At 49.6% G+C, this 26,376-nt stretch overlaps 1 protein-coding gene across 1 annotated transcript in view; it reads right to left on the bottom strand.

Annotated features, from left to right (window-relative positions):
• PCBP3 (poly(rC) binding protein 3) overlaps positions 1-13,293 on the bottom strand; it is a 212,807-nt gene extending 199,514 nt beyond the window's left edge. The window contains exon 1 of the mRNA XM_079923040.1: positions 13,167-13,293. The gene's annotated coding sequence lies outside the window, so the exon portion shown is untranslated. The remainder of the gene's footprint in view (positions 1-13,166) is intronic.
• Positions 13,294-26,376: the final 13,083 nt, after the last annotated feature.

Genomic DNA, 26,376 nt, shown 5'->3' with positions numbered 1-26,376 from the left:
GAAGGCAAGGTTGGTTCAACACATGAACATCAGTCAATGTAATGCACCACCTTAATGAGGGACAGAAACCACATGGTCATCTCAGTAGATTTAGAAAAAGCATCTCAGCAGATTTCGAAAAAGCATCTCAGTAGATTTAGAAAAAGCATCTGACAAGAACAATTAAAAAAAATTCAACAAAATAAAAATAGAAGGAAACTTCCTCAACCTAATAAAGGGCATCTACAAATATCCACAGCTAACAACATAATTAATGGTGAAAGGCTGAAAGCTTTCCCCCTAAGATCAGGAAGAAGGCAAGGGTGTCCACCTTTGCCAGAACAATTCAACATTATACTAGAAGTTATAACCAGGGCAATTACACAAGGAATAAAAATACAGGGCATCCAGGGCTTCCCCGGTGGCGCAGTGGTTGAGAGTCCGCCTGCCGATGCAGGGGACACGGGTTCGTACCCCAGTCCTGGAGGATCCCACATGCCGCGGAGCGGCTGGGCCAGTGAGCCATGGCCGCTGAGCCTGCGTGTCTGGAGCATGTGCTCCACAACGGGAGAGGTCACAACAGTGAGAGGCCCACGTACCGCAAAAAAAAAAAAAAAAAATACAGGGCATCCAGATTAGAAAGGAAGAAGTAAAATTATCTATATATACATAGAAAACCTTCAGAATCCACAAAAAGCTATTGCAGCTAATAAATCCCACGTTCATGGATTGGAAGACTTCATACTGTCAAGATGGCAATATTCCCAAATTGACCTACACATTCAACGCAATCCTTACCAAAATTTCAGCTGCCTTTTATGCAGAAATTGACAAGCTAATCCTAAAAATCATATGGAAATGCCAGGGACCAGAAATAGCCAAAACGATCTTAAATAAGAACAACAAAATTGGAGGACTCCCACCTCCCAATTTCAAAACTTACCACAAAGCTCCAGTACTCATGACTGTGTGGTTTTGGCATAACGATAGATATATAGATGGATGGAATCAAACTGAGAGTCCAGAAATAAACCCATATTTTATGGTCAACGGATTTTCAAAAAAGGTGTTAAAAGACCATTCACTGAGGAAACAGTCTTTTCAACAAATGGTGTTAGGACAACTGGACAGCCACATACAGAAACTCCTCCCTCATACCATATATAAAAATTTACTCAAAATGTATCAAAGACCTAACTTTAAGAGCTAAAACTTTACAAGAAAACACAGGCGTGAATCTTTGTGACTTGGGATTAGGCAACGTTGTCTTAAATATAACACCTAAAGCACAAGCAACAAAAGAAAAAATAGATAAATTGGACTTCATGAAAATGAAAACCTTTTGTGCATCAAAGGACACTATCATGAAAGTGAAAAGGCAACTCATAGTTGGAGAGGAAATATCTGCAAATCATATATCTGATAAGGGATTGGTAAACAATATATAAAAAATTCTTACAGCGCAACAATAAAAAGACAATCCAATTTTAAAATGGCCAAAGGATCTGAATAGACATTTCTCCAAAGAAGCTATACAAATGGCCAATAAGCACACGAAAAGGTGCTCAAAAGCATCAGTCTTTAGGGAAATACTAATCAATACCACAAGGAGATACTACTTCACACCCACTAGGATGGCAATAATCAAAAAACTGAAAATAAGTGTTGGTGAAGATGCAAAGTAACTGGAACCCTTATGCATTGCTGGTGGGAATGTAAAATGGTACAGCATCTTTGGAAAACAGTTTGGCAGTTATTCAAAAAGTTAAACATAGAGTTATTATTTGACCCAGCAATTTCACTCCTAAGTATATACTCAAAAGAACTGAAAACATGTATTCATACAAAAACTTGTACATGACTGCTGAGAGCACATTATTCATAACAGACAAAAAAACAGAAAAAACTCAAATGTCTACCTACTGAGGATAAGCAAAATGTGATATATCCATACAGTGTAATATTATTCAGCCATAAACAGGAATGTACTGATACATCTACGGTGGACCATGGATGGACCTTGACATTATTATACTAAGTGAAAAGCCAGGCACCAGAGGCAACATATTTATAACTCCACTCACGTGAAAAGTACATATCAGGCAAAACCTTACAGACAGAAAGTAGATTAGTGGCTTCCAGGGGCTGGGAGAAGGGAGGAATGGGGAGTGACTGTTAAGAGGTATGAGGTTTCTTTTTAAGTGATAAAAATGCTCTGGAATTAGGTAGTGATGATGGTTGCACAACCTTGTAATGCAACCTTGTAATGCAACCTTGTAAATATACCAAAACCACTGAATCTAAACTTTAAAAAGGTGAATTTTATGGCATGTAAACTATATCCCGAAAAATTTTAAGTAAATTAAAGGAATTTTAAAAATAAAAAAAAGTGAAATCAAGATACTTTTAGAAAAAAATCAAGAGTGTCTATGTACTACCAGCTGATGAGCAAAAATGGAATTTCTAAAGAAGCCTCTTCAGGTAGAAGGGAAATGACCCCAAAATGGAGTTCAGAAGTGTCAGAAAGCAATGAAAAGCAAAGAATGGATAAGATGTGAATAAATCTAAGTGAACACTGCCAGCATGTTAAATACTAACACTGTTTTGTGTTTGGTTTTTGTTGTTTGTGGTTTTTTGTTTGTTTGTTTGTTTTTGGGCCATGCTGCACGGCATGTGGGATCTTAGTTCCCCCACCAGGGATCGAAACTGCACCCTCTGCAGTGGAAACACAGAGTCTTAACCACTGGACCACTGGGAAAGTCCCAATACTAACACAGTTAATATTACTTAGTTGAGTTTAAAAAGCGCATACAGGGCTTCCCTGGGGGCGCAGTGGTTGAGAGTCCGCCTGCCGATGCAGGGCACACGGGTTCGTGCCCCGGTCCGGGAAGATCCCACATGCCGCGGAGCGGCTGGGCCCGTGAGCCATGGCCGCTGGGCCTGCGCGTCCGGAGCCTGTGCTCCGCAATGGGAGAGGCCACAACAGTGAGAGGCCCGCGTATCGCAAAAAAAAAAAAAAAAAGAAAAGAGCATACAGAATTAAAATATACAGTTACAATCACACATAAATCTGGAGGGGTGAATGGAGTTCAAGTATTCTAAGAAAATGATCTCTGCATGGTCCGGGAAGAAGGTATAATGGCATTATCTGGATAAGTTAATAACACCTTATCTAATTTACATGGTAACCACAAAAAGAAAGAAAAATAGAATATAACCTCCAATGTACTAGAACTAGTGGAAAAGTAGAATGATTTTTTAAAATCATAATACTAGTTTCAAATAATACAAGAGAAGAGAGAAAATAAACACAGAAAATGTAGGACAAGAGTGTCATACAATAGGTTTGTAGATTTAAACTCAAATAGATCAGTAATTACATTCAATGTAAATGAGTTGAATGTTCCCATTAGAGGGCAAAAATTATCAGATTGGATGGAAAAAAGTCTAACTGTATAATCTTTACAAGAGACATATCTAAGGTATAAAACTATAGTAAGGCTGAAAGTAAAATGATTAAAAAAAAAGATATCATGCAAATATGAGCCTAAAGCAATCTGGTGTGGCTATATTAGCATCAGACAATTACACCATAAAGGCAAAGATACATTACTGGAGATAAAGAGAACCACACATAATAATTAAAGTTTGAATTCAGCAGGAAGACATAACAATTTTAAATTTGCATTCCCCTGATAACATGGTCTCAAAGTATATAAATAAAAACTGACAGAACTGAAAAAGAAATAAGACAAATCCATAATCATAATGAAAGTGTGTAATTATCTTAGTAATGGATATAACAACCAGACAAAAAAATAGTAAAAAACAGAAGACCTGAGTAATATGCTTATCAAGTTAGCGGAACAGAATATACAGAACAGTGAACCTAAATTCTTTACAAGCACACAGGAACATGTGAGAAAACCTATACACCATATTCTGCTATAAGGCACATCAGCAAATTTCAAACGATTAAAATAAAGAGCAAGATCTTTGGGCAATGCAATTGTGATGGAAAAGAATAAAATAAGAAACATGCATATGTCTGGAAATTTTAAAATATTCTTCTAAATGACCTACAAGTCAAAGAAAAATATCATAATGGCAATTACTGTCTTAGCTCAGCCTGCTATAACAAAATACCATAGATTGGGTGGCTTAAACAATAGACATTTATTTCTCATTTAGTTCTGGAAGCTGGGAAGTCTGAGAGCAGGGTGCTCACATGGTCAGGTTCTGGCGAGGGCCCACTTCCTGGCCTTGCAGATGGCTGCCTTCTTCCTGTGTCCTCACATGGCAAGGAAAGAGAGTAAGAGAGCAAGCCCTCTGGTCTCTTCATATAAGGCACTAATCCCGTCATAAGAACCTCACACTCATGACCTCACCTAAACCTAATTATCTCCCAAAGGCCCCATCTCCAAATACCATGACTTTGGGGGTTATGGCTTCAACATAGGAATTTGAGGGAGGAACAATTTAGTGCGTAGCATATATTAAATAGTACTGAAAATACCTCAAGTCAAACCCTGTATGATACAGCTGAAGCATTATTTATAAGGAAATGTACCACCTTAAATGCACATTATTAGTAAAAGATAAAAGCTTCAAATTAATAAAGTAGGCATTCATCTCAAATTAGACAGTGAACAGCTACAGGAAAATTATGGGCCAATTTTACTCATAGACATTGACTCAAAAATTCCCCCTAAGATATTAGTCATCAGAATCTAATCAATACACTATAAGAACAGGCTAGTATGAACAAGTTATGTTTATATAGTGGTCATCTGTGGGTGGCGGAATTAAAGATTTTTATTCTGCTTTTGATGTTAATCTTTATTTTATAAAATTTCTAAATAAGCACTCATTATTTTATGAATCAGGAAAAAATATTTTGAATTAATAATTAATATTCTTCTGATCTCTCATCTTTTTGAAGTCAACTACTTAAAGAATGGTGAGAAGAACAAGGGCTCATTCAGAACAGCCATTTCATCTGAGTAACCATCAGAGCTATAAGACCTTACATGTTTCAGTGTCTCTATCTGGTTGAAAACAAAGAAAGGGTGGATAGGAGTAGAAAAGGATTTACAAAGGATTTACAAAGATAGGGATGTGATAATAGCAATTCATAGGCTTTTTGCCCAGACATTAAGGGAGCGATCTCATACACAAATATGTCTATAAATAGAATACTGCACTTTAATGAATAATTTAAAAGCACTTTGCAAACAGGGTTAAGAAAACAAGAATCTAAATGCTCAAAAATCAATAGTTCTGTCCTATCCCAACCTGGTGAGTTACAGAAGCAGATGCTTGAGTTGTATCCTTTTAAAAGAAACACTGGAAGCTGGATGGTCCAATATCAAAAAGCTTAAAAACACCTACAAGTTTTGACATGAAAATTCTGCCTTTAGAAATGTATCTTTCAGAAATAATTGGTGATACACACCACGAGTTTTGTATAGGGTACTTATTAAAGCATTATTTATTACAGTAAATATTTTAAAGAAGCATAAATGTCCAGCTATAGGAAAGAGGTTCAATAAACTGGGATTCCCACTGGAATATTATGCAGCCATTCAAAATCATATTTTAGAAGAATATGATGACACAAAAAATGCTCACTATCTACAAAGCAAAAAAGTTGTTTATAAAACATATTATGGAATGAATCCCACCTTTAGGAAATACATATCATACACATATAAAAGTAGGAAAAAAATTGGCAATCCTTGAGTGGTAAGATTATAGATGATGTTTATTTTGTACTTTATACTTTCTGCCTGTATCTCAAATAGATTCAAACAACCTTCATCAGCCTAAACCCACTTCTAGTGAGGGTAGCTGGGAGGTCAGTACAGATTTGGTACACTGCCCTTCTACATTTGCGTAACAAACCATCACACACTTAGCAACTTAAAACACGTTTATTATCTCACAGTTTCTGTAGGTCAGGAGTCTGAACAGGCTTAACTGGGTCCTCTGCTTAGGGTCTCATAAGGCTGCAGTCATGGCGTTGGCTGGACGATATTCTCATCTGCAGGCTTAACTGGGGGAGAATCTGCTTCCGAGCTCACTCGGGTTGCTGGCAGCTGTTTCCCTGCTATAGGACTGGGGGCCCCTGCTCCCTACTGGCTGTCTCTGGAGGTCGCCCTCAGCTCCTAGAGGCACTTACTCAAGTCAGCAAAGAGAATCTCTAGTTTCTAGCAAGATGGAATAATGGAATTGACATCCATCACTTTGCCTCATTCTACTAGTTAGAAGCACATCCCAGGTTCCACCTCAGTGGGGATGGGGTTATTATACAAGGGCATGAATACTAGGAGGAGGGGATCACGGTGGGGTCAACTTCATTCATACAGTCTGTCCACTTTACCTAGCTTCCCAGTGCAGAGCTCAGACAAAGGAGGGAAGCTTACACTTGGATGTGAAGACTCTTCTGATCAACCAACCACTCATAAACGCAACTGAACCCTGCCCTCTGCACCTCTGAGGCAGGACAGTACTGTAAAAAGTGAAGGGAGCATTCACCACAAGTCAGGGCTCATGTAGAGAACTTCAGCAGGTCCTGTGCCAACCTTGAAGGATGGTTGAGATTTAGATCCGTGGGAAGGAATGAGAAAGGGAGACTTTTCCTCTGCAATAAGGAGAGGTGGAGAGGCAGGAATTCCCAAGGTGGGTTCTGGAGGAAGTAAGCAGGACGGTTTGTTCAAAAGAAACACAAACAAATATGATGTCTAGCTTCATATTCTAACCGGTCCCTTGATAGACAACATAGTTGCAAAAACTACGAACAAGACCTAGAGAGGAAGACAGCTTTAATTTTGGCTAATTCAGTAGCAGTGACATCACTTCGCCTCTCTAGTGTGGTAAATATTACTAATATTTACCAGTATCCAGTGGTCCTAAACTTCCAGAACATGGAAGACTCTACCTCCCTGCCCCATTTGAAACTAGGCATGTCCAGAATGACTCCCTCCAGCCAAAGAAACGTGAGCAGAATGGACCAGCTTCTAAAGTGATTAACTGCAATGTTAATCCATGTCCTAAAAGGGTCCGGATCTAGAGCAGTGAAGAAGCAATACTGCCAAACTTCCAAGGGACAAACACCCCTCCCTTTCGGAAATGATTAGAGATGATGAAGCATCATAGTGCTACCAAACCTGATTAAGAGCGATCCAAGAAAAGATTATTAGTCAATACTTCTTATGAAAATATATGCCAAAATCAAAAGTGAACTATTACCATATGGGATCCAATAATAAGTTTTAAATGTAGTATATCATGACAAAGTAGAGTTTATCCCAAGAAATCAATGATGGTTCAAAAATAGAAGATTAAAGTATTTCACCTCAGAGTTCAAAGAAGAAAAGATGCAAAATTATCTAAATAGGTAAAGAAATCATTTGATAAAATTAAGAATCTATTAATGACTTTAAAAAATCTTTTATCAAGCGATTAGTAGATAAGACCATCCTTAACCTAGTAAAAGGAATCTACCAATATATAGCAAACTTCAAATTTAAGGCTTTGAAAACATTGCCTTTAAAGTGAAAAACAATATTAGGATAGCCTTACCACAAGTTCTATGCAACTTTGTCTAGTGGTCCAAACAAAGGGAATAAGACAAAATAAAAAATAAAATAAAAGATTTAAGGACTAGGAAGGAGGAAATGAAATCATCACTATTTACTTGGAGAAATTAGAAACAGATCCACACATTTGTGAGGTCTGGTATGTTTCAAAGGCAGCACTGCAGATCACTGGGGAAAGGATGGTACTCAATAAATAGTACTGGTAGAATTGGTTATGCATTTGGAAAAAATCTAAAATCATAGCTCTACCTCATGCCTCACACAAAAGTAAGTTCAAAGTAGAATATGAAGAGAAAATACTTCTTTTAAAATTTTAAGAGGAGAATATCTTATGACTATGGGGTAACAAAGGATTTCTTAAATAAGATTTAATAACCACAGACAATAAGAAAAAGATTGATAAATCTGACTACATTAAAATTAAACATCTGTTCATCAAAATAGCAATTTTAAAAGGATAAAAAACAGGACACAAATAGAATCCAGAATATATAAAGAACATCTAAAAAGCTATAAAAGGAACAACCCAGGCAACAAACAGACAAACAATATAAGAATACCAATTATAGACTTGAAAAGCCAAGTGGCCAATAAATGGGTAAAAAAAAATCCTCAAACTCACTAGTAATCAAGGAAATATAAATTAAAACAGTGAGATATTTTATATCTACTCAACTGACAACAATGAAACATCTGAATGTATAAAGGATTAGCAAGGATGTGAAGAAACAAACCTTTGGAAAATACTTTAACAGCTGAGGTTGGAACTGGGCCTGCCCTATGACCCCACAATCCCATGTGTAGATGTATACCTGATCCACTCTCCCCTGAGTACGCAGCACAGAAGAGTGGACCAGTGGGACATGGCGATTAGCAGGGGTGGAGGCTGACAGGCTGCTTACAGGAAAACTTCAACTGGGACTCAGGCCAGGTAAGTCAATGTCAGAAGCCAGTCTTGTCAGGAGATGAAACTGGGGATCAGAACCGTGCTTACTTAGGGCAACTTCCTCATAAATAGCACCTGCATCAGTTATCTTCTACAGCCAATCTGAACATGTTACTTCTTCCTTAAATTTCACCAGCTAAAACTTTCTAGAGCAGAGTCCCAACTTACATCAGTTTCCTCAGCTGCTCTAAAAACCTTTCCATTGAATTTAATGGTTGAACACAACACAAATTAATTATCTTACAGTTCTGGAAGTCAGAAGTCAGACACAGGTCTCGCTGGGCTAGAATCAAGGTGTCAGCATAGCTGTGTTCCTTTCTGGAGGCCTGGCTGGAGAACCCATTTTCTCGTCTTTTCCAGCTTCTGGAGGCTCTGCCTGTATTCCTTGGCTCATGACCCCTTCCACCTTCTAAGCCAGCAATGAGGAGTAGAGTCCTCCTCATTTCACATCACTCTGACACTGACTCTTCTGCATCCCTCTTCCACATTTAATGACCCTTGTGATAACTATGGACCCACCTGGGCGATCCAGGATAATCTCTTTGTTTTAAAATCAACTAATTAGCAATCTTCATTCCAACTGCCACCTTAGATCCTCTTTGACATGTAAAATGTCCACAGGTTCTGGAGATTAGGAGGTAGACAGCTTTGGGAAGCCATTATTGTGCCTACCACACCTCTCCTCAACTCTACCCCCCACCCCATACCTCTAGCAGAGTCCCAACCCTTTCACAGTGTCCCCCACACCTCCAGCCTCAGCACCACCATACACCTTGTCCTCCAACGACACCAACCTTCTGGCCTTTTTCTAATCAGTGTGTGCCCATCCATGCCCAAACAATTACAACCCAAACTCCGGGGCTCAGCCCAAAGGCCACCTCCTCTCTGAAGCCTTCTTTGATTCCCAGCCTAAATGAGTCACCTCCCCTCAACACACCAACCCAACGTTCTGTATATCCCAATTGCTGCACTGAGTGTGGCCCCCTGTAATCATCTGTTTTCATGTCCTTTCCTCAGTCCAAAGTGGTGAGTTCTTCGATGATATGAACGCTGTCTCATTCCCCTGTGGGTTCCCAGATCATAGCACAGGGCCTGGGAAACAGTAGCACTCAGGGAGTATTTCTGAAACTTAGAGGAGGCAGAAAGAAGCTGCCCTGGGTCTCTCTCAACAAAACAGATGTCGAAGAATAACCTGGGTTAAGTGTACAGCTAACAGGGCCAAAGAACTATCCCAGATGTTCAGAACAAAAACACCTCAACAATCCACTGCTTCGTTTGATGCACAGTTTACTATCACATGGAAAAATCTCTGTACCACAAGGGACAGCCATTATTTTTTATTGCTAACCTGTGGGGCAACTCTAAAGTAAAAGACCACCTCAAGAGAAATAAAGGATTTATCTAAAATGATTTACAAAGATGTACTCAAAATTACAGGCAAGAGAGTAGATGCTGCTCCAACGCAGCACGAGGGCCTGGCAGTTGCCCGTCAGCCCTCCCACATTCTCAGAGGGCTCCAGTCCCTCTCCAGGAAGGCTGGGAAGCACCATGCCAGTGATGCTGAGGGATGTTACAATCTACCCTGTTTAGGGGAAAACAAATTGCCTCTACGTACAAATATATGTACATGCTATAATAAAGAGCACGTTTTTAAAGAGGGTGTTAGTTAAGCAAACAGGGTCTCGTTTAATTTCAATGGTTTGTTATTTGATGTCCATACTCCAGCAAGAAAATTCTCACCTGGGGTGAAGGAGACTAAGCAAAGAAAAGTAAATGTTGACTCAGCACAATTATGCACTTTAGAAAAAAAGAGAGATATTACTAACATGCCTTGAGTTCTTAAAAGGCATGCTTCCATTCAGGTTCAATAGAATTCCCTTGCTCAACTCTTCTTTAAAAGTGTGAATTCTGAAATTCATTTTAAAACTTCAAAAACTACTCTCACACTGGAAAGGAAATTTGAGACGGGAAAACAGAAATAAACGACACATATTCAGCACCATGGACAGTGGACCCAGGATACTTGTTAAGAGTCCTTGCAGCAAGAGCTGAGAGCTAAGAGACACCAGAGCCACCCAAAAATCTACAGTATTCATCCTAATGTTCAATGTGGGAGTGACTCCAATACATGAGCAGGTATTTTTCTTTGTCATGGCCCAAAGGACAGCCTTCTTCGCCAAAGGTCTGTACAACTTTCATCTTCCAAGATCTGCTTCAGTGATCACTTTTACAATAAAGCCCTGGGATTTCTGTGAAAATAGGAATGACTCTGCCATTGACACATGGCTACAGGTCCAGAAACTGAAACTGTTGAAACAGAAACAGTGTCCAGCCTTGAATGGCTAGATTGTTCCAAGGACCTCACAGAATTTCTGCAAATATAAACACGGCATGCTCTCAGCCTCCCCTGAACATCAGAGGAAAAAAATAGCTTCTTTCTAAACATCTAATAAAATGAGCCCATGTGGTGAAATTTTCTCATAAATACTTTTAAAAATGTAATCATAAAACTGTGTATTTTCTCCAAGTCTGAGTATTAATAAAGATATCTGGAAGAGAGATGTTCTGAAGGTCAATATCACCACTAATCAGCACCACCTGTGGCAATACCAATCCCAAAGCCCTGAATTCTACACAGGATATCCAATCTTTTCAGTTAAAAAAAACCCAAAAAACTCCTTTTACCATCAAACCTTTTTTCAAAACCTTATAATATTGAGTACTAACTAAGAAAATGCATGAAGTTATATAAATTCTAACACGCTTGTAATGAAATTTCACGGTGTAAATAACAGCACCTACATACAAGAGAGAAACGTCAGTGCTCAGAAGTGACCAAAGTCAGTCAGTCAGTCAGACTGCACTTGTATTCGAAGACCCCTCCATTTCTGGTGGATCTCCAAGTCTGAACACACTACCCACAACTACTCCAGCTCCCCTGACGGGAGGATCAATGAGATCACTTTGGATCTTGTCAACAATCACTCCAGAGTGTCACTGTTCTGCAAACAGTCTCTGGGCCAAAAGGCACATCTCTGAGACGTTTTAAGATGATGAGTTGTTCTCGTGCACGAGGGGACTGGAAATCAGTTTTCTTCAATAGGAAAGCACCTTTGCACACTTCCTTTGGTTCCCAATTCTAAAGCCAAGTTCAAAGAACAGAACAGGGGCAACAGTTCACCCGCTGACAGCAAGTTAAATTTCGGAAGGATATGGGCGTGCCTGTGCCAGAGGACTGGTGTGAACTGGAAGGTCTGTTTACTACCCTGTCTAGTCCGGAAAGGTCTGTCATCAAGGCCCCGCTACCCTAGCATTCTTCTTCGTGAATTACGCAGCATAAATCCTCATCACCCCGGAGTGCTGTTAGCTCACACGCAGAGCCAAAGAGACCCAGAAGTCCGCGTTGCCTCAGAGGAAGGCGGGAGGAAGGTAATCAACCCTAGGCACGAGGTGTTAAGACCTGGCTTTTTGTTAACTTGCTAATCTGCTACGCAAGTTATATACTTGAGAGTAGTAAGGAGAAAAAAAGTAGAAACGCCACCGGGCAAAAAGAAAAAAATAAACACTCTCAGCAAACAATTACTGCCAGAGCGGAACACTTCTGGGAACAATAAGAAACACCTTCCGACTCGCCCCCTAATAAAAGAAGAAAATGCAGTAACTGACGAGAGGAGCACGCACCCGCCCCATCTAACCCGCTCCTGGCTTCGACACGGGGTCGCAGAGAGACGCAGACACTAGTCAAGGGGGCAGATGCCGGGAGTGTGGGCAAAGGACACAAAGCGCGTCCGCACGGAACCCCTTCCTGCTGCCGCGGGCGCCGTGGTCCCGGACGCCGCCCCCGCCCTCCGCGCGCCCCTCCCCTGCGTCCCGCCCGCCCCGAGCCGAGCGCCGACGACGTGCTTTCCCCCAAATCTCTCCTCAGCCTCACGCGACTAAACTTCAACCGTTTTGAAATGTAAGCCCCATAAAGTCCAGAGCAGAACCGTGGCGGACGTCTACTGACAGGCAAGCGTTAACTCCCCTGCTTCTGGAAGCGCGGTTCTTGTTTACAACTTCTGGATTGGGGGGGAGGGGAGACAGGGCAGCCCAGGCAGGGTCCTCGTTTCGCCCGAAGTCACTTCACCACTTTCCTCCGAAATCCTCCCCGCGTCCAGTTTCCGTCCTCGGAACATTTCGTGAGCTCACAGCGCGGCCCGGGCGTTAACTTGAGGAGGGGGCGCCCCAGAGTCCCGCGGGGACCTCCCGGACCCCGCCTCCCGCCCCGCCCCGCCCCGCCCGGCAGACGACCCGGCCGCCGTCCAAGTTTGTCCGGGCCGGGCGGGGGTCTTCGGGGCTCTCGGCGGGGCTCAGTCGGGCGAGACCTGCGCCCCACGCCCGGCACTGACCCCGAACCCGGCCACGGGCCGCCGATTCCCAGCTCCACAACGACCCCGGCCCGGGCCCCAGCTTGACTCCCGATCCCCGGCCCGGACCCCGACCCCGACTCCCGACCCCCGATTCTCGGCCCCGATCCCTGGTCCCGACCCCGGCTCGACCCCGGCCCGGACCCCGACCCCCGACCCCGGACCCCGGCCGGTCCCCCGGCTGGGACCCCGATTCCCCACACCCGATCCCCGGCCCTGCCCGCGACCACTCACCTGTCCCGCGGCAGAGGGCGTGCCCGCGGGCCGGCCCGCGGGAGGGCGGCCGGGGCGGGGCTGGGGGGTGGGGACAGGCGATCCCGGCGGCGGTGGAGCCTGAGGCGACCGAGCCTGAGGCGACTGAGGCGACTGAGGCGGCGGTAGCAGCTCCTCGCGCTCCAGGCGAGGCACTGCGCGCGGCGCGGGCCCGCCCCCTCTGCTCCGCCGACCAATCCCGCGCCGCGCGCCGCGGCTGACCCCGCCCCTCCGTGGAGCTGGTTCTCGCGAAAGCGGGCGCAGCGGGCCAATCGAACGGCGGAACGGCGACGCGCCCGGCCAATCGGAGCTCAGGAAGCGCTGCAGAACGAAACCAATTAGCGTGGAGGGGGCGGGGCGGGGCCATGGGCGGGTCACCGAGGGGGCGGGGCCATAGCCGGGAGGAGCCCAATGCGGGGCGGGGAAGTCAGCGGCAAGGGGCGGGGCCAGGAGCTGGCGGTCCCCAGCCGGGGCGGGGAAGAGGGCGGGGAGAGGGGCGGGTCCACAGGTGGGGTGGGGTGGGTCGGGTTCCAGAACAGGGCGGAGGGGTGGCAAGGCAGGATGAGGCCACCACTGGGGGCAGGGCAGGAGGCGGGCCACTAATCGGGGGCGTGTCCAGGGGCGTGGCCCAGGACTGAAGAGGTGTGGACGGGGGAGGAGGGTACTGGTGGGGGAAGGGCGGGTACCCTCAGGGTCGGGGGCGTGGCCTGGACGGTCTGAGATGCCTGCTGACCTGCACCCGCCCGGGGTGCGCCCGCTCCCCCGCTTCTCCCAGGGGGCCAGGTCCCGTGGTGAAGGTGAAAGCGGGCAGTCCTCCCGGCCTGGAATTGCGCCCCGCCATCCCCCGACCTGCCGCGAGCTGGACCCCCACCTGTCCCGGTTCCTCGGCAGGTGTCCCTTCTCCCTCCCGCGCTGCGGAATCCCTGAGTCTGGCCGCACATGCCCACCTACCCGCCGGGCAGACCCAGGACGCGGTGGGCTTGCGCATAGATGTTTGCAGGTGCCCGGTCAGCACACCTGTCCGCAGGTGACCGGAGGGGACAGAGAATGTCTCGGGTGTTTTTGTTCCGTTACCCTTTTTCTATACCTCCCGGACTGCGTTATGCTTTGTTTTGTTTCTATTACGGTCATTTTCGAGGCACTGGACCCCAATGTCCCATCCTTGCGTTGCGGCTGTCCTTAGCATAGGATTATTTCTTGCAGCGCAGCTTCTAAGGGCTCGAGCCAGGTCACAGGCCGCAGGGGGCCGGGCTGTGGAGGCGGGCAGGGGTTCTGGGATGCTGCCCTCCCCTGGAACCCCTGTCCAGAGCTGGACCCCCTCCCTGGATCTGCAGGGGGACGGCCCTCAGCCTTGCTCGGCCTCCTTAGGCCTTGGAGAAGAGGAAGGGTCAACCGGGTGGCCAGACATCTCCAGGACGGAGGGACTTCTGACCCCAGCACCCAACAGCTCAGGCCGCCAGGGCAGGGCCTGGGGACTGGCCTGGGGACACAGCTTGGTCCTCTGCAGGCAGTCCTGCTCACGGGCCCGTTGGCACCCGTTTGCCCTGGACTGGGGCAGGAGGCACTTCCCAGGCCTCTCCTCTGTGAACTCATTTGCGAGCTGATGACCTGGTGGTAGGAGGGCCGCTGGAAGCCCACCCACTCAAAGGTCACCATTATGGGGCTTCCCTGGTGGCGCAGTGGTTGAGAGTCCGCCTGCCGATGCAGGGGACACGGGTTCGTGCCCGGGTCCGGGAAGATCCCACATGCTGTGGAGTGGCTAGACCTGTGAGCCATGGCCGCTGAGCCTGCGCGTCCGGAGCCTGTGCTCCGCAACGGGGAGAGGCCACAACAGTGAGAGGCCCGCGTACCGCAAAAAAAAACAAAAAAAAGGTCACCATTATGACCCCTTCTTTTTGTGGAAGTGACCATAGCACCTGGAGCCTCACCACATTACGCAAGGGGCCCCACTGGCACCCAGAAGCAGGCAAAGCTGGGCTATGCTCAGAAAGTTCACGCTGTCCGCCCCAGATGCAGGGCAGCAGTCAGTGAGAGCGTGGGGGCGGGTCAAGAAGAGCTGTGTGCTCGTTTGTCTTCACATATCACTCCTGTCATTCAAAGACAAGCTTTAAGAAAGAAAGGACCCAGATGGGAGGGTGGAAGAGCTGTGGGTGGGTCCACGGAAGGGCAGCAGCCCTGGGAGAAGCGGGAGTGCTAGCCACACCTGGGGCGTGAGGCCTTCCTAAGAAGGGGGTCTCTGAGGCAGGGGTCTAGGAGCCCGTCTCGGCCATGCAGGGGCACCTGTCACGTTCTGTCCCAGCAGGGAGGCATGGTTAACCGTGTGCTCTGGAGGGACCACTCTCGGGTAGGGAGCGGGGTGCGGCAGGAGAAAGAGGTGGCGGCCCTGGTCGGGTTGTCCCCACAAGACGTGATTCCAGGAAGTGAACAAAAGGGATGGGGTCAGGACTCGGACCCAGAGGAGGGAGCCCCAGAGGCCCGGCCTGGAAGGATGTTCAGCGTCCCGACTGGTGGCCCTGGCTGGCAGCCTCACCTTGACTCTGTAGGCAGAGAGGCCAGAGGGACCCTGGGACCTTGCTTCAGAGACCAGCGCAGGGTGGGGTTGCAGGCAGAGCATCCTCAGCGCCCCCAGATTACAGGCTGCCAGCCGCCCACTTCCCCATCCTCTCCAGGAGCCTCGGCCTCTCAGCTGCCTCATCGCCTCCTGAGACACAGTTAGTCATTAGGAAACTAATGATAGTGTTTTGGGGACAGCATGTTGGACCCTAACAACTTTCAATTATTTCCAGCTCCTGCCAACCCTGGGAGGAAAAAAGCTGCTCATCTCACGCTCCCGCCCTTGACACACAAGACAGTCCACGTCGCCAGCGCATTACCATAGATTAGCAGACCTCTGCAAGCCAGGCTGCTGAGGGGAGCAGCCTCCACCCCCAGGCCCCAGCAGCTGGGCCAGGGCCTGGAGCAGGCCTGGCCTCCTCCCCGCGAAGTGGACCACCCAGCCTCAAATTCTGCAGTGCGTTCCGGGGGCTTCCCCTCCACCAGCACCGCGGATGTGTGGGTGCGTGTTGGCTGCCCTCTAGATCACTGTCACTGCCGCTGTACTTTCGGAGAGAAGCACACCCAGGGGCCCGTGTTTATAAATAACTCCCTGGTGTCTTGTTGGGGGCACAGGGCGCAGGGAGGGAATGGGCCGCGTAATTATCATGTGCTTGGAATGGTGTCAGATCTATGGCCCTGGGAAGTCTCACAGCACTCGGCCTTCCTGATTGTCACACGCCCCCTGCCACTAGAGAGTGGGGGGAGGGGGGGTGGACACGTTATCAAGGCTGGAGCCTGGGCGGGGGCGGGGGCCCAGATCAGACGGCTAAAAGGGCGGGAACATAGCCAAGCACGGAAAGCAGTCCTAGGGTAATTTGCGCCAATGTCCCCCCAGATGCATAGACGCCCCCCTCCCGGGTGGCCTCGCACACAACACCCAGCACCCCCGCCTGGGGGAGAGGTCGGGAGCGTTCGAACTGAGTCTGCTGTGGGTCTGGGGCGTCACTGGCCTTCCCCAGTGAGAACTCACATGGTCATCACAACCACCCCCAATGCTCAGCCTGAACACAAGGGCACAGTTTGCTGAGCGGGACCGAGGCTTTCCTTGCCGCTAAAATCCCCTTCACAAACACAGAGGTAGAAGGCCCTCTTCCCAGGACCACACCCCCAGGCCCTTCTGCCCTGTAGGTCTGCCACTGTCCCATCAAAGAAAGCCGCCTGGGGGAGGCAGGGCTGCGTCACAGGTGACTCTGATGGCCAAGTGATGGAGTGAACATCGTAAAGCAGGTAAACCAGTCCGTGCACGAGCTGCGCTGGTCAGGAGAGTACACCCGGGCTGCACACAAGTGCTTCCCCCGTAGAATCAAAGGTGTGCTCCGGCCCCACCTCACCTCACTGCTGTAGCATCTGACTGTGACTTTATGAGGTGGGGCGATCCAGGGGGCCCTGTGGCCCGCCCCCACCCCCCACCTGCTTGCTGAAGGAGTAGCTCCTGAGCAGTCCCCGGCCACATCCCTGGCCCATAACTAGAGGGGGAGGGTCGCATCTGCCCACAGGCAGAGCTCTGGAACCCCAGCTCGGGTGACGTGATGGCTGGAAGTGTGCACGGGAGGGAGAGGGGAGCGTGGAGGCAGCATCCGAGGGAGACACACAAGGAGAGAGAGAAGGGCTCACGAGCCTGTGCAGCAGCCGCCAGGACTCCACTGCGCCCTCTTCAGGCCTGGCCAGCTGACCACACCCTACAGCTGCCCTGTGCCTGAACCACCGGCTGCCCGGCGACTGCGTGCCCGTGGGACCCAGTCCCTTCAGATCCGAACAACACCCAGCAGAGGACCCTGTGGATACAAGGGGCCGGCAGCCACAGCTGTCCGTGTCGTGGACATGGAAAGGTACCCCACTGCTGGGAAGCTGGGTTCAGAGCAAGCGTGGAAGCAGGGGCTCTGAACCCCGAAGGGCACACACCGCGGAGGTGAGCAGGGGTCTCGCTTGCACCTGACAGGAAACGCCAGCCCATCGGCTTGGGTGTTAGCCTGAAATAAGCACGTTTGTGCTCCACGGTCTGTTGTGACGGAGGCTGGGGGCTTACCCAGCGCTCTCATCACCCCCAGGGCGCTGGGCTGGCTGCCTCTGTGCTCTCAGACCTGCACACCAGAGCCAGTGAGTCACGGCTGCTCTTCACGGCACCTCCCAGCTCGGGAGCACAGGCTCTGGGGCCAACAAGCCACTTCCGGCAGAGAGAGACAGCCAGAGACACAGAGAGAGACGGAGACAGGCAGAGAGAGACAGAGACAAGAGACAGAGAGAGACAGAGACAGGCAGAGAGGGACAGAGGGAGACAGAGAGGGCAGAAGGGAGGGAACTGCTGTAGGCCCCCAGCCCCAGGCCCTCCGCTGCCTCGCCCCCTCCCCCACTGCAAGCGGAGCTGCGCACTTTTATTTTTCTCCTTTGCAAGGTTTCTGATATTTTGCGTAAACAAAAGAGTCTTGCCCCGTTTTTCCTCTGAGAAGAAACGCGCATCTGCACACACCTCCCTGAGCAGCAGTGACGTCATCCGGACTTTATTTTCGGAAGACTTTCAGCTGCGGGCAAGTGGCAGCCGAAGTCCCGCCCCTTCTCTCTGAGCGCACCTCCGGCTCTGAAGGGGAGCGCTCTGTCTTTGTTCGGTCAGTGGTGCTCGCTCCCTCCCGTGCGGGGCTCGGGGAAGAGCCTGGAGGGAAATCTCTGGGCCAGCGGCCGGTGGGGTGGGCCCTGCAGACACAGCTCCGTCTCCGCACTACATACACCTACGGCTCTAAAACGACTCTTCATCAGCTGCTTTTTTGCTGAGGGTCACGTGAAACTTTTCTGTTGACATAAATAATCATCTCTAATTAACATCAGTGGAGACAAATTTGAACACATAGAACTGTTTAGTTGACTATTGTGTCACAGAAAGAGGGGGAGGGGACAGGCTCAACCAAGCCCCGCAAGCCTTCCTTTATTTGGGTCCCAATTTTCTTAGGGTTCCAGCTATGTCCCCTTTTCTCAATTGCACTGCCCTCTACCCTGTTGGACTTTACTCCTGCCGTCAAAGACCGCTGATGAGAATTTTAAGGTGAAAGTTCAAGAATGTAAAAGTTGAGAAATTACCATTAAAAATTAAATTAAGGGGGACAAAACCCTTGCTATGCAGGGATCACAAACTGATCTGGCTCCCAGAGGGGTCTGTGGCTCCCCCTTCCAATTACCAGCCAAGGGGGCAGGGAGGTGAGGGATTGAGGGTCTGCAAACCCACGAACAAAGGCAAGGCCACCAAGAAATCATCGCAAGGTCTGGAGGGTGCCCTGCCGGCCGCCCCCAGGATGAACAGCCAGGGTCCATGCTAGACCATGCGAACAGAAGCAGAGCAGCAGAGGGATTCCCTGAGCAGGCAGGGTGCAAAGGCAGGTACCCAAAACCGACATCCAGACAAGCCTTAGGACGGTCTCCCTCCCTTCCCCCGTGCCTTGCTGGGTGACCCGGCTGATGGACAGGAGGCCCTGGCCCCCATCACTCTCGCTCCCTGCCGAGGAGGATCTTAACTCTTGGTCACTGGGCTGCAGGCCCCAGCTCAGGTCTTGAGGGTGGAGGCGGAGGGGTCTCTGCTTTCACATTCCCGAGTCCCAGCCATGCCGGGGTGGAGGGTGGCCCCCTGGAGGACAGCTCCAGCACACGCACGAACACTGGCACATGACCCCGGAATTCTCTGGTGTTACCATGTGCCCATCGCTCAGAAGCAGCCAACCTAGTGCAAAGGATGGAAGGGCTTGTTAATGGCTCAGCTGAGGCGCTGGCTCTGGGCCAGCACCCTGCAGGGTTCAGTCACCATCCTTAGCATGCAGGATTTGTGCTGTAAAACGGTCAGTAAATGGTGCTGAGACCCTAGTACCTTGAATACGAGCTCCAGGAACCAAGGAACGGAAGCAAGTCTGGCCCCTCTCACTGTGACCCTCGGTGGACCGCTTGCACGTTCAGAGCTGCTTGTCGCTGCTGGGTTAGGAGTCCTGATTCCCTGGTCAGTGGTGGGAAGTGCTTCTGCCAGGGTCTCCACTAGATGGGAAGCACCACTGCCTTTTGGCCACTTTGGGCTTCTTATGCCAGTGGACAAGCAATCAGAGAATGGGCTTATTGTACAGGTGGGTTAATCAGCCCTGAATGCCACAAAGAGCTCGGTTTGCTGCTCCAGTGGGGCCAGTTCAGTGTCTGGACTGTGTGATAACTATACGTGGGCGACTGCAGCAGCCTCAGCTCGTCAAAGCAAGGCAACCAAGGGCTCAGCTCCTCTGGGCAAGCAATTCCAGTTAGCCAAGTTCTGGCTGGAACCGCAAAGGAGAATGGGGTGGAGGGGGAGGTGATGGGCACGATTGCAGCCTGGGACTTGCTGTGCAGCAGGGCCTGCTGCTTGGTTTGGTAACAGGTCTATAACTTTTTAGCAGATTGCAGCTAGACTACACCTTGAAGAATTAATGCTTGCACAGCCCTCTAGGAGGTCAGTGGGGTGTTTGTTCTCAGGTGGGACTGCAAGGGCCGGACTGTCGCGGAGTCGGTGTTTGGACCCCTTCAGGTCCAGCTGGAGTGCCCTGGCAACCCCTGGCCTGGCTCCTGCAGTCCCAGGGCTGGGCTGCTGTCACTGCTACTGCGGCCACTGTGAGGTGCTGTGTCCATGGGGTGGCCGCTTCCATCCTTCATGCCACATGCAAATAACCCTCAGCAGCGCCCTTCCTCAAGGTCATGGTGGAGGCCCCCGGCCTGCGTTCTTGTCTCCTCTGAAGGGTGAGATGCGCCAGGATATGCCCTCCCCCGTGCATATGCCACCTGAAAGGGAGAGATTAAACACCTATGGGGCAGACTGACCAAAGAACAAAGACAGACCCGCTCTGCTCTCTCCCTTCCCCTGCACAGACCAGTCAGAGTCCCGGAGGCCACCAGTCTCTCTGAAGACAGAGCAGTCAGCTCGTGGATGCACAGGGACTTCCGCAATGTGCTTTCCTGCCTTCCTGCCTCAGACCCCTCTTCTCTGGGACTGCAATACCTAGGGAATGTTAGCACAAAAGCCTTGCTTCAGACTCTGCTTTAGGGAAACTGGGCTAATAGACAACATCAATAATAAAATTTTAACTTTGTAGCCTTGTTCAAAGAAAAGAAAGATATATACAATGGAATACTACTCAGCCATTAAGAAGAAGGAAATTCTGCCATTTGCAGAATGGATGGACTTGGAGGGCATTATAAGTCCCTCCAAGTGAAATAAGTCAGACAGAGAAAGACAAATACTGGATGATATCACTTATATGTGGAATCTAAAACACAACAAACTAGTGAATAAAACAAAAAAGAAGCAGACTCATAGACATAGAGAACAAACTAGTGGTTACCAGTGGGGAGAGGGATTGGGGAAAGGGCAATATAGGGGTTGGGGGAAAGGGGGTTATTGTATGAAATCATGTGTTTTGAAAACTATAGAGCACTATGAAATTTAAGGAATCTTTCATTCAATAAAAAATAGATAAATAAAGAAAAGAAAAAAGAGGAAGGAAGGAAAACTTTATCATGTCCAAAACAAGCGAGAAGTCAAAGCCAGAGTTATCCCGGGAGCTCATGTGGGGCAGTCCTCGGGGAATGAGGGAAGAGACAGGCCTGGAGTGGTGACTGGTGAGTGCGCGGCCTCGGCAGAATCGGACAGCAGCCTCTGATGGTGGGGGGCACCTCATCCGTGAAAAAAGACTGAGAGAGTCCACCCATGGCTCCAGGACCCCACCAAGGACGTCTTCCACTTGCCTGAAGACAGAAATGAAGAGAAAAGTCTCCCAAAGAAGTAGAAACGGAGCATGTGAGACATGACAGTGTGAGACCTGAACCTTCTCTCATCCGTGGAGTGCGGGTCTCCAGCTCAGAAATTAAAGGAAAATGCGTCTAATGTGATTGGAATCCCTGGTGCCTGGGAAGAAGCGCGCGCTTATCTTCCTGTCAGGACACTTCTACAAACTGGAGGACAAGCTTAGGATGGAAATGTTCAAGCCGGGCAGGGGTGGAGATGGCACGAGAGGGTCGGCAACTGGAAGGAACAACGGGGCTTGTGTCCCCAAGACTAAAGGCAAACAAGAGAAGAGTGACAATGATGAGACAAGGGCAGCGTGAGTGAAGAATAAATAAAATTTAAAAGAAGCAAGTAGTTTAGAAACTGCAGAAATGAAAAAATATAATCATGGAAATTCAAGCGATTTGAGACAGAGTGGAAACGAGAGTCAACAAACTAGAACATAAAGATGAAAATATTATACAGAAAACAGCACAGGAGGGACTTCCCTGGTGGCACAGTGGTTAAGAATCTGCCTGCCAATGCAGGGGACATGGGTTCGAGCCCTGGTCCGGGAGGATCCCACATGCCGTGGAGCAACTAAGCCAGTGCAGTACAACTACTGAGCCTGCGCTCTAGAGCCCGTGAGCCACAACTCCTGAGACCACGTGCCACAACTACTGAAGCCCGCGTGCCTACAGTCCGTGCTCCACAACAAGAGAAGCCACCGCACTGAGAAGCCCATGCACCGCAACGACACTCGCTGCAACTAGAGAAAGGCCTGCGCGCAGCAACGAAGACCCAACACAGCCAAATAAATAAATTAATTTAAAAAAAAAAAGAAAACAGCACAGGAAGATAAAAATTATCTGAAATACGGGCCATTCAGAGATACAAAAAATAGAGTGAGACAATCCGACATAGGCAGTGAGGAGAGAATGAGAAAGAGGCAATGGTCAAAGAAATAATGACTAAGAATTTCTCAGAATGGAAGATGTACCAGTCAGCTTGGGCTGCTGTAACAAGGAACCACAGACGTTCCTCCCTCACAGTCCTGGAGGCTGGACGTCTGAGATCCAGGGGTCACAGGGCTGGTCCTTCCCGAGGCCTCTCTCCTGGGCGTGTGGGCGGCCCTCTCCTCCCTGTGTCCTCACACGTTCATCCTCAGTGTGTGTGTATCATCTCTTCTTACAAGGACAAGACAGATTGGATTAGGGCCCACCCTGATGACCTCATTTTCCCTTAATTACCTCCCTAAAGACCCTCTCTCCAAACGCAATCACATTCTGAGGTGCTGGGGGGGATCAGGGCTTCAACATGTGAATTTGGGGGACACAATTCAGCCCGTAGCAGAAATGACTAAAGGTTGAAAAAGATGGAAGCAGCCCTCTGAGACTTGAGCAAAATTAATACACAGGATTACCCACGGAAGAGAAACCTCGACGGTGACTAGAGAGGACAGGGCAGCCTGAGCTAGACAGATGGATCGTTGGCAGGTGTAGATGCCAGATGGACAGGAAAGTCACACATCAGCCTCCCGGGGGACTGAATGTCGACGCACTGCCCTCAGCCGGGGGCCAAAGAGGTGTCTCAGACCCGCAGAGACCAGAGGGTCACAGGCCGTCCCCGACGCCACTGCAAGTGCCACAGCCCAGGAACGAGGACCCTGAGCCCAGAAGAAGGACGTGAGACCAAGAAGCAGCAGCGAACTACGTCCAACAAGCCTGGATGTAAAACAAACAATTTAGTGACTAATCGGGGGAATTTGGCCGTAAGAGGGAGCTGAGAGAGCAGAGCTGTGGGCTTCCAGGTGAGGTGCGGCCACCAGGGACACACCCAAATGAGCCCTGGGTGCAGGAAGGACCCCACCCCACAGGGACCCCGCATAGGCTGCCTCTGCCCCGGGCTCCCTACCGGCGGGCGGCGCCCCACAGTCTCCGGCCAAGGGGGGAGGGGCGGGGCACCTCCTGTATTTGGCACGAAGGAGCCTGATGAGCTCACGGCTCTGCTCCCTGGCCTCTCCTGGGCCGGTGGGGGTTACCGAGGGGCCCCAGGCTCCTCTGTGGCCCCAGCAGCCTTGGGCCCCTCCCACCTGCTTCTCTTCCTCCTCGCAGCATGTCCCACCCTCAGGGTGGACGGCCCAGCCCGCCCAGCCAAGTTCTGTCCGCCACACTATGAAAACAGCCTCCCTTGGCCCGCCGGAGGCCTGGGGGACACACCGGCGACCAGGTCTGCCCCAGGGAAGCTCTCTAGGAAGTTTGACCGGGGATCCACGGGTGCGGGGCCCCAAGGTGTGGTCCACAAGGCAGGGGCGTGTGGACCCCGCCCCAGGCCCCTGACGTCTGGTTCTACAGAAGGGCCTGAGGGGCCGCATTCCAGGTGACCTGTGCCCACCGATGGGACGTCGCAGACGGTGCTGCTCCACTTTTATAAGTGCTTCAGCAGATACACATGCACGCACAGCCGCGCACACACAGCCTGAAGACAGTACTAACACCACAGCGCAGGCGGGGTAGGACGGTGCTGCTAACCTGGCCGCTCCCCAGGCCTCACAGGCCACCTCAGGAGGCAGAACAGGCTGCACACCCGCGTGTCCTAGTCAGGCCTGGGAGCGGGGTGCTGTCGAGCATTTTCAACAGAAGGCAGAAGAGCTCACGTAATCTGTCCCTTCTGGGTAAAAGTGAGGTTTCTAAGAGTTTAAAATAACTGCCCTTGAGGGAATTCCCTGGTGGTCCAGTGGTTAAGAATCCGCCTTCCAATGCAGGGGAGGAGGGTTCGATCCCTGGTCTGGGAACTAAGATCCCACACGCTGCGGAGCAACTGAGCCCATGTGCCACAACTACTGAGCCCGAGCACTCTGGAGCCCGCGAGCCACAACTAGAGAGAAGCCTGCGCCACGGCAAAAGATCCCACGTGCCACAACTAAGACCCAACGCAGCCAAATAAATAAATAAATATATATTTTTAAAACTGCCCTTTAAAAGAAACAGGTGCTGTGCTCTGAAAACCAATATTTGAACTGTTTTTGATGTCATGTGACTTGGTAGCTAAAACCTGTTAAATTTGCCACTTATAGCGTTCTCATATTTGCTCATTTTAAAAATATAGAAACATTCTTTTCTAATCTGTTTAAAAATTTTTTCCAAATAAAAAGGCTCAGTGAGTTTTGAATCCATTTGTTAAAAATATACTGATGCAACTCTTAGTTTGCAAGAACTGCTATCAGTACCTGGGAAGATGGAAATTCACCAGCTGAATCTCACCAAAGTGTTTGGTGGATGGATGGAAACAAACAGTGTCGTGATTTTGTAAGTGCAACCCACGATGCTCTCTTCTTTTTGAATTTACATACTTCAGGGGGTGTCCTCTTTAGCTCTGGCAGCCGAGTATGCAAGGAAGCCCGTTTCAGAGGAGAGCCTGGAACTGAGGTTTCACACGGTGAACCAAGAAGGGACAAGCATCTTCATTCACACTAGCCTCCCACAATAGCATCACACTTATTCACTTTATGTTAGTAACAATGTTAAATAAAGTGTTTGTAATAATAAAGGGGCATTTTGAAAGATTGTCGATTGCATCTTATCTCGTCCCTTCTCATTCTAGTATACGTTTTGTAGTGTATTCAGTATTTTAGCACAGCTAATCATGTACATATTTTTAATTAGATCACATACATTGGGGGGAATTTGTTCAGATGCTTTTTACTGATTGGTAGGTGATCAAAAAAAGTTTTAAGCCCACTCATCAAATTAAAGAATTTTTTAAAAAAAATTTAAATAGTTAAAAAAAAATACACAGAGTGCCGAGAGGAAAACTGGAAACAGCAGAGAACAAAACGCCAAGAGCTGCACGTGGGTGATGTTCATTATTTCTCATTCCGAGCACAGGACGCGATCCCGGCCTGTAAAGCGGGGGCAATGACGGCCCCTGTCTCGGGGGCTGGTGGAGGTGGAGTTAATAGACAGAAGTCGGTGGTGCCGGCGCACGGTCGTTGCTGCTGAAGGTTCCTGTTCTTCTGAGGCCGAAGTGTAGGAACTTGCCAGTGTGCATCGGGGTCCCACCCCCGCCCCCAGACGCCCGGGTTGTCGCCGTGAGGAGAGCGAGCACGCAGCCCACCACTGTTCCTGCCTCGCTGTCCTTCCGGGATGGGCAGCTCACCCGTGAAGAAGTGACACCTGTGTCCACTCCCCTCAGCCCAGGCGTGGTGTATGTGTTGCTCGTGATGCCTGAGGCCAGGTGGGGAGGGACAGCTCCGCTCCTCCCAGTTCTCTCTCTCGGGCCACTTGCCCTGGAGCCCCGAGGCTCCAAGGGCAAAGCTCGCCTGAAGCCCCCATGCTGGAGAGGCCCCGGAGAGACACATGGGCACAGCGGGAGCTCCGTGGAGCCCAGCGGCTGAGTCCTCCCAGCGGCGGGCTAGGCTCAGCCGTGAGCGAGCCTTCGGTGGTCTCCCGGCCATCGTCTGAGTGCAAGCGAGGGGGAGCTGCCCGGAGGAGCCCCGTCCGGTCCTGAGCCAAGCAGACAGGGACATGTGATTGCTGTTGCTTTAAGCCCCTACGTGTGTGGGGCACTCGTTCTGGCGTGGGCTGGCGGGCACCGGCAGCTCACGGGGTCTCAGTGACCGTAAAGGTGCTGGACCCTGGGTTAGCGTCCATCTGTGGGCTTCCCACTTCTTAGGAGAGCCCCGGGGAGGGTGGGGAAACAAGCATGGAGGCTACTCCCGCTGACACCCAGGGCACCTCTTGCAGCCACACGGTGGGGGGCCGGGGGCCCAAGCGCAGGTATCGTGAGGGCCCTTCCACCGTGGGCAGGGAGGGGGAATCGGTGGCCAAACGTGTGCAGTCA

The sequence above is a fragment of the Stenella coeruleoalba genome (genome assembly GCF_951394435.1).
Source record: "Stenella coeruleoalba genome assembly, chromosome: 5".
In the NCBI taxonomy this organism is placed as follows: domain Eukaryota; kingdom Metazoa; phylum Chordata; class Mammalia; order Artiodactyla; family Delphinidae; genus Stenella; species Stenella coeruleoalba.
The sequence above is the reverse complement of the archived record's forward strand: the minus strand, read 5'-3'. Positions and strand labels throughout refer to the sequence as shown.